The sequence below is a fragment of the Bombus flavifrons genome, chromosome 10 (assembly GCF_040668555.2).
Source record: "Bombus flavifrons isolate JBK064 chromosome 10, iyBomFlav1_principal, whole genome shotgun sequence".
NCBI lineage: Eukaryota > Metazoa > Arthropoda > Insecta > Hymenoptera > Apidae > Bombus > Bombus flavifrons.
The window spans coordinates 8,799,846-8,814,308 of NC_138451.1; the positions used below are offsets into that span (position 1 = coordinate 8,799,846).

General features: G+C 34.4%; 1 protein-coding gene across 2 annotated transcripts in view; it reads left to right on the plus strand.

The window, feature by feature from the left end:
• The window catches only part of qless (decaprenyl diphosphate synthase subunit 1 qless), a 51,778-nt gene that overhangs the window by 5,861 nt on the left and 31,454 nt on the right, over positions 1 to 14,463 (plus strand). Inside the window, exon 1 of one of the 2 annotated variants that reach the window (XM_069122598.1) lies at positions 14,114 to 14,330. The exons of the other annotated variant lie outside the window; for it this stretch is intronic. The gene's annotated coding sequence lies outside the window, so the exon portion shown is untranslated. Of the gene's footprint in view, positions 1 to 14,113; positions 14,331 to 14,463 lie in introns of those variants that run through there. 2 annotated transcript variants of the gene reach the window in all.

Genomic DNA, 14,463 nt, shown 5'->3' on the forward strand with positions numbered 1-14,463 from the left:
GTTTATGCAAAAATTTATATTCTTATAAATATAATTAAAGAGATAGAGTTATTCGATGATCTTCAAAATAAAAATCGGTTTAATATATCTAGATTGGTATTGATACTTCATTAATAGTAGTGATCGATCTGATCTAATTGCTATTCTATGTGGCAACCGTATTAACATATTTCGATTGCATTTATGTTCTTCGTCTATGAAAGTAAACGTTAGAATAGAGGTTACATTCGCACATAATTATATCATGGAGTTTCGAAAACGTGTAATTGCCCTTTGCGCTTTTTCACACGATCGATATTTATCAAAAATTATAATTTATTTGTCAGCAGCCTAGTAGAAAAATGTTTTCGAAAAATCTTGAGAGTAACAATGATCATCGGCATTACGTGTAGTTAACCACATCTTAATCCAATCTGATGACACAAGGTCTAACAAAAAAAACCTTCCGGTAAATCCTTGATGTCTATCTAATGATCCAACAATCTCGCAATAACATGGTTAAATTGGTCATTAAAGCAATACATTTCACGCACTTCGAATACAACGATAAGTGCAATTTAAGTAACATTAAAGATCCCTATTTAATGAAACTCTGATTATCCAGACGACAATGTGAGATAATTGCCGTGGAAGGACGAGAAATGTTACCGAACACATGATTTCCTGTGGATCTTTACTATCGCGGTATAATTTACAGTAACGCAAGCTTTGAGGTCGACCTCTGGCTTGAGACGTAATTGAAGAGAATGTCCGCGATGTACAGAGGTATGTGGCACACCTGTTCCCCACGAGAAACTAGCATCAATGCGGCTTTAATCGAGTTATTAAAGGATCTTCTTCGCTTGTAAATTATTACGAAGTCAGATCCTTCTATCGATGGTGACCAAACGTTTCCATATGTTCGACTAACGATTCGTGATCCCTCCCTGATCAGATCATTTGTATGCATCCTGGTTCAAAGAATTATATATCGATTTCACGTAACGTTGCTTGGCAACTACTGGTTCATGTCTATTTGACCAGTTCTTTTAACGGTTGTTCCAGTTCTTTAAGGAGTTAGAGATTGTGTTTGAGATAGGATATCGTCAAGATTGAAAACGAGAAAAGTACTAGATTGAATGTTGATAAAAAGGCGATGAAAGACGATAGAGATATCCGAGGATGGAGTTAATTAAATTTGAAAAACTTCAAGACGTTGATTAGATGTTTTTTTGAATTATTCTTTCCAGCTATTGCCACCTGGTGTCTTTGGAGATCCAAGGAACAACTTGTGTCTGTCTATCGAGTCGAGATCTCCTTCGGCCAGACGACTGATGTCAATACTACTCGCGTTTGTGTCTGTCTAAACCTCTTTAGGAACAGGCAACTGATATCTATATATTATATACCATTTAACGAAATTAAACTTGTGTCTGTCTATTGGACCCAGTTCTCCTTATTATCGGACAAATTATGGCAATACTACTTGGCGTGACATATGGACAGAGTTTCCATCTAAAGACAATGTCTCACTGTATTCCCTAGATTCTACTTCTCTCTTAATAACTGATAACTCCTCATTAATTCACTCGAATACTTCAACTATGGCATTATTCGAATCATTTTCCAAATTTTTTCTTATTAAAGTACCTAAAGTACACCATATTTTCTCATTCTTTCGTTATTATATTAAAAAGTAACGATGTTTCATAATACATAACAAGTTTGATCATTCTATACAGTTCAAACTTGTAGAAGATCAAGATTGAATTTAAAAACGGCGAAGCTTGCATGACTCAAATAAACCTGCTATACTATAAATGCATAAAAATCCGCGATCTAGTAATCGGAAGAGTTTCAAAAGGAGATCGACGCGTGATAAGATTTTCATTCAGGGAACGTTTGTGAGTCATCCGCGGTTCTCGCGCACTGCGTCAATTGAGACGTTTCTTGCATGAATGAGTACAATATCTATGGATGTGCCGAAGCTGTTGAGAACGATGAAATTCACGGATCTTGATTGTAAGACTGGCATATTAACGAAGGGCCGCGCATCAGAATGATTGCAGAATACTGTTATGGAATATTGCAAGTTGATCGTGAATAAATTAAGTACGTGATTTTTACATAATGATTTATCGTCAATGTAGCTACATTCCTAACAATCAGATGTATTATTAGATATCCTCGCCGTAAGGCAGCTTATGGTATATTTAATTTTAATTCAAAAAATTCTTGTCGGCAATGAAGTTGTTTCCTTGAAAGTGGAAATAATTCCGAGAAGTGAATGAATGAACGAATCCGTAAATAATTCTTTTACTTATTTATTCTTATCAGTACGTTCTATTATTTTTTCCTGTTAGCGATGAAGCAGTTGTTTTCTTTTGTTCTTAAACGTAGTCTAATTTTAGATAATTGGTTTCACTACGAATAACTCGAGTATGCAAATCTATGGAAAACTTCTTACGTCGTGTTTCCCTTATTTTTTAAGAGAACAATGATAATTTTTTGCAATATGCAGCATATTAGCAAGTGATTTACTCCTCTTCGTTACGTATATTTCAGTTTTTGTCCAGTCGTATTTTTCTAATTTATTTATTAATGTTATTATCGAATTAACAGTTATTATTCTTCTCAGTCGATTATCTTTAATTATTACCATTATTATTCAAATTTCCTTACTTCATCATTTCTCATCGCAACACACGAATTAATTATACTCTAAGATATCTTTAACGCTCGAAATATTTTTCCATCTTATAGCGCCTCACCTTGATTCCAGGAAGTAACTAAGAAGTCACAGCCTATCCCATCGAAAAGATATTCGCCAACCATGAATTTGTAATTTTATTAGCGAGGAAAAATTCAGTAAATCAATTCGCGAGAGGATGTTTCTGCGAGGAACACCGGTCATTCATTCACAGGCTGGAATTCGGCATTCATCTTGCTTCCTAATGTTCTTATGACATAACGGGACGATAATAGCAGGATCGTGTCGAGATTACGAAGGTACGGCCGTGTCCTCCGATCAATCGAATCCTTTAAAATCATACGGTTACAATGTCAAAGCCAAACTTGTATTCTATAAACGTACTTGTGACGTATGATACCTTCCTAATTACTCGATGATCTTCATTCAATGGTAACTAACGACATATATCCTGTATAATAATTTATATGTGTCTTGTAACAGTTATTATTCAATTCTAACTCACAGGGTGTTCACTCCAGTAGGATTCGTTTAGATTGTATTCGAAGGAGCATCATTTACTTTTATTGAAAGAAATAGTTTGGTCGATGTATTTGTGGTATAAAGACTGACTTCTTCTTCGATGTTAGTTTCTATATTTTTGGAGCTTTACAGATAAAATACGCTGTACAAATTCTTTAGGGATTATTAGCAGTAGAAAAATTGTTTTGAAAATAAAAAGTATAAATTAAATACGATATCGAATTGAAATAATATTTAAATAGCATTAAATTTTCTGTTTAGTAACATTAGCTGTGAAAATGGAAAATGTAGTAGTTTTTATTTTATGAGATACGTAGCCACAATATTTTAAAAAAATAGTATTAGAAATACTGTTGTAAAAAATTTATTTATTACAACGACATGTTTTATAATTCATAAATAATTCATAAGAATTTTCATTGGAATCTAATCAAAAGTGAAAATTTAATTCATCTGATAGAAGAAATTTTATTTTAACAGAAGTTTGACTAGTTAACTCTTATAGTTTACATGTTAAATTGCTCGTACAAATTTACATACATGATACATTAATATCTCTTATTTGAAGTCTCACGATCGACCCATTGACTATAACACCTGTTCAGGATTGTATAAATTCAATATGCTAAAAATGTACTGTAACCTGACACACAAATCAAGTATCTAAAAATTACACTATTTTTGGAGTTGGTTACGAATTCTAGCTACGATGCTGTGTCCTCTGGTATTATACTTGCAAATCCCATCCGGTTTTTTTTTTCGTTTATCGATGATGTGGTCTACAATGATTTAAAATGTTTAAGTATTTCTTTGAGTTATATATGTCTCACATTTGGATAGTTTAAAAATAGACCTTCCCAAAAAAAGGAATATATTCTTCTTAGCTCCATGTAAGGATAAAAAATTTAGACCTCGAAAAATGTAGGTATAAGAACTTAAAAGGGGAATTAATAAACTTAGATATAAAAGAGGATTTATAGTATTATACAGTATATATAATATAGGATTTATAGTATATAGTAAGTGTATTTACAGTGTGTACTATTATTTTATTGCGTTCATTTAAAAGTTAATAGGACAATTCGGCAAAGGTTAAAAAACAAATCTTTTCTTAGCGTTTTTTAATCTTTACGAAGTAACGTTTGTACGTATATACGTGTGCGCATGTACTCATTATTTACGCCGTTGCTTCTAATCTAATCTGTACTGCCGGCCACGTCCACACTCTGTTGAGAAGCGTTGTGTCAAAATCGATGAGCAGTTTTACAGTTACAAGTTCTCATGCGTGCCCTAATTATATTATTGTACTTGAAGTTATGGAAAACTCGAAGTTATGAAGAACCATGAATAGGAAAGTTACATGCATTTTTATAGAAATAGAATTAATACAGAGGCAAGAAGAACTGAAGAATACTTTAGTGAACTGAATCTAGGATTTTATATCTCAGCAGTTCAAATCTTCTCGACGATCTGCTGCAAAGGGTAGCAAGTAAAATTAACGAAATTCGCTCTTCGAAATTTCTTTACTCATTCAAAGACGAAAGGATTCTTAACTCTTTCACAATCGATATGTCGAAACAAATCTATATTTCTTGTGTTCTAAGTTATTTTACTATAAATGAAGATACTTCTTATCTATGAATAGAATATTTTCGAATCCAAAGATACCACGATGCGAAGAACGGAATGTAATTTTGGTCTTTCGAACACCAAATTTCTTTCCTTTATTTTTCTTCTGTGTGACACTTTTAACTTTTTCCAATTTTCTTCTCAATTTCTCCTGATATCTCTCGCACACTTTATCATCCTCATCCTCAAAAGATCCATCCTTCTACTCATTGACTCCATAAATTAATTCTCCACTCCTTGACCAATCGTTTAATTCTACTTTATTCATCCCCTTAAAAAGATACGGCTGATTTGTTGTTGATATCAACACGCGGGACTTCCCGTACAGTGTCTTCCGCATTTTTTGAAATGCAAATCCGCGGTATGGTTTGCGCGGCAAGTTATCCTGTAGGCGTCGAAGCCGAAGGAGACGTCGCATCGCGCATATACGATGATAACGCGGAGTCTCATTCGTAGTCGAACAATGGCTTCAACTACCAAGGTCTGAAGGAGTTCTCTGTCACGTCCTGTCTCGTAAATTCATTCGCTGTGTCCAGAAATATATTCTCTTTTTGGGGAGGGGACAACAGAGAAGAAGAAAGGTTTCACGCGGTTGGCTAGTTCAAAGGATCTCTCGAAATGCCTTTCAATTTTACTCTCGTACCGATAGCGGCTCATTTGATTTTCCGATTTTATACAATGCGTTTGGATGCGTTTTTATAATGTATCGCACAAGCTGCGCGCATTCGTACACAGGATCGCTGATTTTTATATTCCGATGGTATTCTTTGTGTTGGCAGCGGGTTCAGTTGGAATACCAGGAATTGCGAGAGTTGCACGTTTGAAAATGAATTTCAAGAATAGATCGAGATAAGAATAAATTAAGATATCGTAGATACTTATTGAGATTTATAGGCCCGTGAGTGCAAGTGATGGAACGAGAACCTAATGCAGATTTCTTTCATCCCCTAATTAATGTAACGAGTATTGTATACTTTTATGTATTATCGGGTTATTTGTCTATTTAGATCATTATTAGGTTTTTTATTGTTTTAATCGAAATGTTCTACTGCTAAGTTTCGCTTGGATATTTGTTCATAATCTTGTTTTGGGATTTCTACATATAACCATAATTAGGATTTCCATATATAGTCATAATTAGGATTTCCACAAATAGGCATAATTGGCGTTTCCACAGGTAGTTGAGTTTTACCTATGTTGAAACTTAAACTATAGAAACACGTTTTTGCACAATGATTAAAACACTTAACGATGCTCGTTATTTACTTTCTCCGTGTCTAAGTATCTACATTGCCGCAACCTTGACATAAACAAAATTATTCTTGTATCGAAGTAGGTAAGTGTAATTTGGGTAGCAGTTGCTTTCTCGACTGTGGTTTGGTGGAGTCGTGAACATTGGTCGTTGACTCTTTCTAGCCTCCGTGAATAAATGTTTGGGACGTCATTTGAAAAAAAAGTCAGAACATCTCTCATTTTCTGTCTCTTCTATGTTACAATGAATCTTTCGTCCCAACAACTCTCACACACTTCAATCAAAAGGAAAAGGAGCCACTGTCGAATATACTTCTAACAAACATACTTCATACGTCTAAAGCTTCTTTAAAAATTCTGCAAACCCACGATCAGAAAAAGAAAAAAGAACTGAAAATTCCGCTACCTCGGTGAAGAATCCAAAATCGAATTCCAAACTTTCGTACTACCAAATTTTTCTCTTGTCACTGTGTTTTGAATTATTCAACGTCGTCATGTAATCAGGTTAATCATAGACCGTATCCATAAATAGGACACTACTGGTGCGTCTTGCCATTCGAAGGAACTTATTAATCGAATTTAACGTTCAGACGTATTTTTAGAGCGAGCACGGTACAATGACTGTAACAAGTTAACGTTTCTTCCTTCTCCCGAGACAACGCAACGGAACAAGCGGTTTCTCTGGCTCGGGAACGGCGTACAGGTGCCCTCGATACCCAAATGCGAATCACGGTAAAAGTTGAACGTGATTACGTGCTACGTACTTACATTCGTGGTGTCTACCAGCCGGCCCGGCTCTTGCGATTGTTGCACGATCTTTTATCGATTTCATGGGCGACTCTTTGGACGTTGCTGAACCGTTTCCACAAAAAACGATCGATTCCTTATCTGGAGAGATTACCAACGAAAGATACGAAGATTTCACGTATATTGATGTATCTTAAGGATTTGGCTTATCGGTTTTATCCGATAAGCGACGATATGTTGGTTTTTGATACTGTTCCATATAATGACACAATTGAACTTCTCAGAAGACACATTGATCATTTCCACTTCTTGTAGATTTTTGTGAGTTTCAACAGATCTACGATATGAATTTTGTTAACCCAGATAGACTACTTATATAATTTCATAATTTTCCATGAGAACGTAGTATGGTATGATGTTATTAGTGTTACGAAATATAATTATTATTACATCAAGTTTCAAGGTAGATTTTAAAAAAAAAGATCATGCTTATAAGATCAGTGAATCGTGGAGTGAATTTGCGAAATCGGTCATCAGAATAATTCGGTTAATGCGATAGTTGCTAGTAAAGTGTACTATTTCTAGACTACTTCTACTCCGTGTACTTATCTTTTCATCAGAAAGATGCTTATTTTAAAGATAACATCGAAGAACGTAAAATTTTGTTAAAATATACATTTCAAAACTAGTTTTCAGAAATTTTTGACATTTTCGTGCATTCTGTATAATCTTGAGACATTGTGTAAGCGCACAACGTGAAATCGACGCATCTACTTTTAAATTAAGATAAGCAGCCAGACACCGTTTCGGCTTTCAACATTTAGTATCCAGTCGATATATCAATTCCACAGAAGAAACTGGGAAAGACCGAATTGTCCAGGTATTGATTAGAGTCTCATTCAAATTGCAATGAAGATACGATATGGAAATCGAAATTGCCAGAAATATGAAAAAGTTGTCTGGATTATCTTGCACTATTAAACTTATTATTATTAGCGAAATTTGACAAATTAAGTGACATTTGCTAAGAAATATCTACCCTTACATAACAGTGATAAATTTAATAATTAAACGAATTGGAATTTTGTCAGTAAATTTGACAACTTGTCTTCATTATCATATTCGTCGAAATATCGGAAAAAGAATCGATAATCCACAGTCAATGATCTATAGAACGAAAAAAATTAACAACCTACAATTTGTAATTTGAGCTTATGATTGACTGAAAGTATTGTATCTTTGTTCAACTGAAATAAATGACAAAAAAAGAGAATTATATTTAAGTGCGATGATGACGCTGTTGATTTCTGGCGGCTTTTTCTGTCCGATTGGAAAGGGGATTTCTGATATGTCAAGGTCGCTGGACTCAAATTCATGCCTATGTATATGTTCTTTTCGGCACGTACGCCACTTTCCCATAATGGAGCGAGTCTTGGTCGAACAGCCTTGCAAACCTGCATGCAATATTACGTGCGTGCACCTATAAGTATCGAGGAAGTAGTAGAATCCGACGAAGATCAGACATCCGTGGCTTGGCTGAAACTACTTACGCTCGTTTAGAAACCTGTTGCTTCCTTCGCGGATAATATTACGATTACACGTGATGACAGCATATTTTAACGAAGGATAAATAGATAAGTGATCAATCGTGGACAAAAATAATTGTAGAATAATTTATTGAAGAAATCTTCTATAGTTACAGCATTAAGATTTTGTATCTGAAGGGAAATTAATTTTAATCCGAGTGTTTCTATTTCTTGTAAATGGAAGGATGATAAGATTTATTTTTAATAAGAATGAACGACACGTGAAAAAGATACAGTGTGGCCACGAAAAGTACTTGTATATAATTTATTATAATATTTACACGTTAATTAATTCAAGCTTGAGTATATTAAGATATATTGAACAGGTAAACTAAATTTCATATCATTTGGCACTACTTTCATGTTATTACCAAAATTCTAGCGCTATGAGAATGAAATTTTATTTTTTAATAAAAAAAAAATGCTTCGTTGAAAAATAGAGATATGAATACTTTTTGTAGCCACTATAGGTGATTTCTAAATAGAAAACTTATTAAAGCCACGAAATTGATAATCTAACCGTGGTCAATATACTGAATGGTTTCTAAAATGTCCAGTATTTTCTTAGAATTGCATTCTATTTAACCTAACGCACAGAGTTTCCTCTTAACCTTGGTTTTCCATTTTCTTCTCGAACTGAAGTAACGTTCTATACCATAAATTTCGCGTATAATGGAGCAACGAAAGAGTTTCGTGAAGACTCTCTTTGGATTCCTTTCGAGCGCTCACAGCCATATATCTTTCTCCCCTCTCGAAACTGCGAAGAAACTTTCTTTGAACCTGTTTACCCTCTCCTTACTCAATATACATACTTACGTACACCGTTTCTGATTGTCGATACAATACTCGTCTGTCCATCAAATATTCGAAGTCTAATATGGCCGTGATGGTCAAAGACCTTTCGGTTTCAGTCGAGGATGAACATTTAGGTCAAGAACGCGAGCCCTTTTGGCGAATGGGACACCTGCACCCATCGTTTTATCTCACGGTCGTATTTCCTTCATTGGCTATCGTGTCGAAATCCTAGTGTCAAAAATACCTCACGAATTTTTAAACATGATTGCGAATTTGATAGCTTGCTCAATTAGTGAGAAGTTACTAAAGCGTATACCTGTTATTCGATGATCGTGTCCATTAGTTTCCTGATTCTGAACGAGGCTGCTGTCCTTGTTTGGAAACTAGATCTAGAGGGTGACAGGAATGATCGCGTTGAATGATCCAACGTTTAGATGTTTTATTGTCTTTGAAATCCTGTTTGGTAATTGGTAATTTTAGTGACGGAAACTCGTACTGATTGATTCTGTATTCACTGTATCGATTCACTGCTGCTTGAAATTTTCTCCTATTTATTTCAAATTACCATAACATATACTGTTAAGTAATTTTCATGGAAAACCTGAAAAGAGTCGAATGAAAAGGGTTCAAGAGACTTTTAGAGATTCAAAACTTTCTTCGTATACCTGTTCCATATTTGCAAGAATTAAAGTACCATAAATCGTAAAAAGGTATTTTGGGAATATTTGTTGGTATTTTATTGAAAAGATTTTACAAGTACCAAGTATATCTGACGTTGTTGCAACATCTCTTATTACACAATGCATGATCCACGTGAAATACGATTCTCTGTCGATCATATCAGTCATTACGCAAATGTCACAGACGAATTGGCGTTTAGCCAACAATTCATCGATCTCGCTATCTTTTCTCACCTCCATCTCGATTAATAAAACTCACGATCGAACCTGAGTTCGTTATTCGGATCCAAATCTGGCAGATGTAATCAATTATTGTATGATACGAATAATTAGCAATTGGACAAACTCCAAAGACCATCGACCAGCACTACGATAGATAACACAACAGAGCTCGAACAATCAAGGTCAGCGGACATTTCACGACAACTTTCCACGAAGGTTCTATCGTGGCTGACAATCGTCGTCATCCACTTTTCCTTTCCCAAATAGGCCCAGCAATAAGTAGCACGACGTCGAACGATGAATGAACGGAAATAAAGCGGTTCACCACAGGTCATTGCGTCTTTGTCCTTCTCCTATTTTCTTGAACGCTAGTCAACAAGTCGTTGGGCAGTTGATATTGGACTTTCTGGTTCTGTCGATTGTTACGATCCAGTTGCGTGGTTATAGCACCAAGGTTCTTAGACAATTTTGATAATAGAATTCTTAAAATGAACATACTCCGCGCGTAATTTTTGTTGGAGTTAAGTATCGGTGATAGTTTGAGTAACATTTCTCTTTCGAGTTAACACGTTTATGGTGTACGTGTACCAGAGTCTATGTTGCTCAATGTGTATTAAAATTGCACGTGTATGGAAGATACATACGAGAGAATTGAAAATTGTCATTAATATACAGATAATTGTACGAAATCCGTAATTCTTCTCTTCTGAAGACTCATGGGAACATGTGTATTGATATACTCGTATCTTAATTCGCGTACGTTTCAACACAGGAATTCGAGAATTTGGAAATTTTAGAATTGACAATTCTTATTGTCAATGATATATATTTGAACATTATACGTTTGAAGTTGCGAACTACGATGTCTATAAAAAGTATTCGTACCTATCCACATTTTTCAACGAATCTTCCTTTTTTTATTATTATTATTATTATTAGGTTCTACATTTAATTTCCATAGAAACAAATTTCTATAATCACACGAAATGATACGAAATTTGTTATAGTCAGATCTAAGTAACTAGGTGCTAGTATAGTTTTCATTTCCGTAATATGAAACTTTTATAATCGCACGAAAGTATAGTTTTAGTGATACGAAATTTACTACAGTCGGATCTAATTAATTAGTACAAAAGTGCAATAATAAAAGCATTTATTAATACAACAATAAATCCATGACGTGGTGTACGAATCCTTTTTATAGCCACTGTACAATATAATTGGTCGTTAAAATGGGACTTGCTTTAATTGAATATACAATATCGTGAAGAAATTACGTATAATTAAAGTTTTATCTGAAAAAAAAACTACCTAAGGTATTAAACACGCCGTATATTTGAACTTATATTTGAACAAGATCTACGCGTCTCTAGATCTTTTCATCGCGTTTTACACGTTAATGTCAGACACGAGTTGCACCGATGAACATAGGCTACGAGTGTTCAAGAAACGATATCGAATGTCAAGAGGCATATGGAGTGAGAAAATACACTTTCTCCGACGATTCTGGCCGACCCACATTTTGGAATCGCTCAGAGTCGCGTTCATGGATGCTGATGACCGTCGATGAACGCTTCGACCGCGTACTCCAAGCGAAATAAATCCAGCCAAGGGAATCAAGGTCGCTCTCACAACACTGCCGAGATATTTTCGAGCATTTGCCAAAGTTCGCTGCACGCTTATAGCGATGGATAGGAGGATTCGTTTCGTCTATAACTGGTTTCAAGTTGGTTTTATGCAACTTACGTTCAGCGTAATGCTTTAATTGGTAAAAGGTGAATGCGCAATACTGCGTTCACAAATTGATTAAACGGTTCTGCTATTAAAATTCATACGGTGATTGTTCATAGAATAGTATGAACAAATTATCGTTAAGAAAGTATCAATTACGTGTTATTTAACGTATTTTTCTTCCCTAAAACGCGTTAAAATACCGTGGAAAATTATTCTTTTTTTACAGTTATAGTTGCCGAAGAATGTTTTTTGGAAAGAACGTACGATATTTAGAATTGAATGTGTAATTTTGTGAAATATAATGTACCGCTATTTGCAGTTATAAAAATGAATTTTGTGTAAATTAAGGCACATAGAAGAAGGGAAATTTATACTTTTTATTAAGATTATATCAATGTCTTCTTTTTCGTGGGAAATATGGGGATTTTTTGAAGGAATAAAGCAGAAAAGTATTTTAAGTAATTTTATTATGGAATCGGCTTAAAGTAGATAACTGTACATGGCCTTGTACTGGTTTAAAAGAAAAGCTAATACGTTTTCTTTACACTTCATATTTTGATTGTCATTTTTTAATAAAACGTGAACCCTGGATATCTATTTATCACCCTGCTGAATGTATATGTTGTCACAAATGACACAATCATATGCTAAAAATGTATGCATTGTGAATAACATGGGACCATTCTTCTTTTTTTTCTCACATATGCATATATACTGCATTTCAGTTATCCATACAAAGTACCTAAATGTATCTACGTTTCTATTATAATGATTCTTTAACTACAAAGAGCGTGTATACAAGACGTCTCAGTATGAATGTAAATAATTTCATGGGACTGCTTTCGCAACATAAAAACTATGCTAGGTAAACGGATTATCATATGAATATACGTCTTGTTCTCGATATCTTTAGCACGTTTACATTTCGTTCATAGCGAAAACACAAATTTAATACAAGGTCGTCTTGAAAAAGTAAAAGAAGAAATAGAGGAACTATGAGAACTATAATTTACTTCTGTTTTCCTCCTCGCTTCTTATCTCTTAAAAGACGTCTTGTCATTTCGTAATCGAAGCGATGCACATTCGAACTCTACTTATCGTAATCTCCATTTGTTAATTGTCATAAATAAAATTTGTGCGATGAAAGTTCATTGATTCTCTCCACTGCTTATGATTTCTTATTCAAATAGTACAAGCCAGCAGCACGTTCAAGTAAGTGGATTTAATTGGCGCATATTTGGTTAACCAGAGCACTAAATAAAGTTTCGCTTCAACGAGCAGAATTCTACTCTAGTTCGATAACACACGAATTTTATTACACATAGCGAATAATTTCATCTATAATATATATAATAATCTCGATATTCGTAATCTTAATACGATAAGCATTAATCGGACAGATCTCTGAATATTTAAGAACATTTAATACTCATCTGAGACGCTTATTTTCAATGTGACAGATCAGTCTCGTAGATATTACATTCCTAATAAAATGATAAGCGACCATAGTGTTACCAATGATGATCATAATGTGATAAGAACAGAAACTTTCTTTTCCTCGTGACATAGAAGTATCATCGTTAAATGATTCTAAACAAATGTCGATGGGTGTACGTAATGCGACTGATGCATTTATATAGCGTCGATCCGCTGCATCTTTATGAATTAAGAACACGCGTGGTACGAGCTGCTACCACAGAAATTCTATTTCCTTTCACAATTCCTGATTTGTACTATGTATTTTGCATTTCTAACTGCGTTCGTACCATGTGTACTCTGATCTTTTAACGGAAAGAAACAGAGGAGAGAAAAAAAGTCATATGTGATTCGTTGGATATTATTGCTCGTATAATGCTTTCACTGTATTCATACCTAACTCTGGGTTGACATACCAGTTTCTATCACGATCTCTGCAGAATTTTCTACGTATAATAAATAAATATTAGTAATATAAATATATAGAGTGACTGGCGAAAATATTCGAACGTTCGTTGTTAAAGTTTCAAACACTGACCTGAGACTGAAGGCCTGAAAACAATGTTCTAATTACTATAAGATACAAGTATCAAAAAAATTATATAGTCTAACAATTGAAACGAAACCGATAACATTTGTAAACATTGTGAAACGTTCTAATGATATACAAAAACAAGGTCACAGAAGTAATCGGACGTCTAAACGTTAAGCGAGCAAAAGTTTGTATACATTTCTGTACGTACGATGGAAACATTGGTCGACTTAATTGTAGAAACATCGTGTAGCGAGCTTCAGGCTTCGCTATGAATAATATTGATTTGTGTATTGACAAGAAGTTACAGAAGATCAGAAACACGGATATTGGAGAGCAAACCGATATTAACATTGAGACAGACAAAGTGGATACACAAAGATGGAAATATAGGCAGATCGACAAATTATTAGATAAAAACGTGTTTACGATACGTTGTACCGAGGAAATAGTTACAAACAGACACCGTACATGCGGATCAGAAAAACTAACTGACATTTATTAACAAGACGAATCGAGCCAGGCGTTTAAGATATGGAAAGTAATAAATTCATAAATAAATATACTACTTTCTGGTATATTTCTAATAAAGTTCTATTC